The sequence below is a fragment of the Cyprinodon variegatus genome, unplaced genomic scaffold, assembly GCF_000732505.1.
Source record: "Cyprinodon variegatus isolate N-32 unplaced genomic scaffold, C_variegatus-1.0 Scaffold949, whole genome shotgun sequence".
Taxonomy (NCBI): Eukaryota; Metazoa; Chordata; class Actinopteri; order Cyprinodontiformes; family Cyprinodontidae; genus Cyprinodon; species Cyprinodon variegatus.
In genome coordinates this window covers 31,016-32,905 of record NW_015151402.1, presented here as the reverse complement: position 1 = coordinate 32,905, position 1,890 = coordinate 31,016, and positions in this window count along the sequence as shown.

Sequence of the window (1,890 nt, the reverse complement as noted above, 5' to 3'; positions counted from 1 at the left end):
TTGAGGGTCGCAGTGACTTTGACGCAAATCAGCACACGTGAATTCCAGTAAGATGTCGACAATATTCCGTTGTGCATGTGCATACACATAGTGCGAAGATGAGACTATAAATGCTCTGTGGACTGGTATGTGAGTCGAGAACTTGCAAGAGAGAAAAGACAGATATCTTCTGTTCGGATGTTTCAGCGCTGTGTTACGTGTACTGAGGACAGCATGTCAATTTGATCTATAAAATAAATGCTTCTTCTCCCGTCCTGGGGCAATCAGATGATCGACTGAAGGTGTCCTGATTTTTGAGATTCTACCATTGAAAGCCACCACACCACCACAACACAGAGTCTAGTATTCAGGTAGAAAGACTCAGTCTCACATCTCAAAAACCTTTAATTTAAAATGAGGGATCTGCAGTGAACAGCTAGGGCGTCTTCGGCAGGAACCTCTGCCGGAAGAAAACACAGTTTAATGACCACATCAACCTGGCGGAAGACGATTATGAATGTGTGAGTCACTAACCTGGTCTTAAAGTGCAGTCCATGCCCCAAAGACAAGGTAGATTCAAGCTGCAGAAAAGACACTGAGGACGCTGCTGAACCATTCAAGCCCCGAAGACTGAAAAAAAGGCAGAAGATCAGATCCAAGCAGACTATGAAAGGCAGGATAATCAAGAGGATGAAGCCAAGGAGAATCACAGGAGTCCGGGCCAGAAGACCAGAGATCGAAAGAGGTTAAGAAGGGAAATCCAGGACGGTGTCAGGATGCAGGTCCAGGTATGGTAAACAGGCTGAATCCAGCAGGGGCCCGAAGACAAGTCAGAAAAATAGATCAGAAAGGGAACAGGAAGGCTAAGAGGTCCAAAGGCAGAACTGGGCAGGATTAGGCAGTCAGAAACAATAATGCTCACTAAAAGACTCTAACCAAGGACTGGATTAAGCTGGCACTGATGACTGGAAGAAGGCAGGTTGAATAGAGATTGAAGCACGTGAAACAGATGAGCAGTAATGATAAAGTGGGTTGAACTAGGCAGGTGAATGAAATGAGTAATCAAGCCAGTCATCAGTGCCAAGATCATGACAAAATTATTAATTTGGTGTGGGTAACTGGATTTTAGACAGCTGGATTCAGGAATCCAACCTTTTATGTCAGAGACTAATAACCTAGAAAGAAAGTAGTTCAGTTATTCATTATTACAGCAAGAAAATTACAATTATACCCATTCAACTGAAAATAATTTATTTTTATTTAACCTTTTAATTAACTATGACCTGCAGTTCTTTTTATTTAATATAGTCATAATCTTCTGGTAAATTTGCATAAGTTTTTCAAAAAAGTCTTGACTTCAATTAACATCTATATTTTAGGTTAACAAACATAAATGTATATATTATATTCACTTATATCTTTTAAGCAATCAGTTTCCATTTTTTTTATAAGTAAGGTCAGCTTATTAGATTTTATTGTGTAGTAGAGAACGGTTAGCTGAAGCACAGAGGAATTAATTAAAAAAAGTTCTTCAAAACATTAGATCAATTTAATGAATCGCTTATTTGAATAAGAGTAGAAGTGGTTAAGTTTCAGAGTTTGGTAAACAATCTTAAACACCCTGATTTGACAGAAGCTGTTCCTTGATGGCATTAACTGGAGATTGTTGTATTACAATATCCATCCTGTAAGTTAAAATAAACTTCCCGACTTTCTAATGGATGGATTTTGTAAATCCCTTAAGAGGTTGATGAGAACATAAAACAATACCAATACCCAAAAGGCGGATGTAGCCTAGGACACCCAATAACTAAAGCAAGCAAGTAATATCGCTCATTCTGTATCTAAGGAATCTCTAATATATTGTGTTAATGTAAATTGCTCATCTTGACAACAGATGTTAGCATCAAC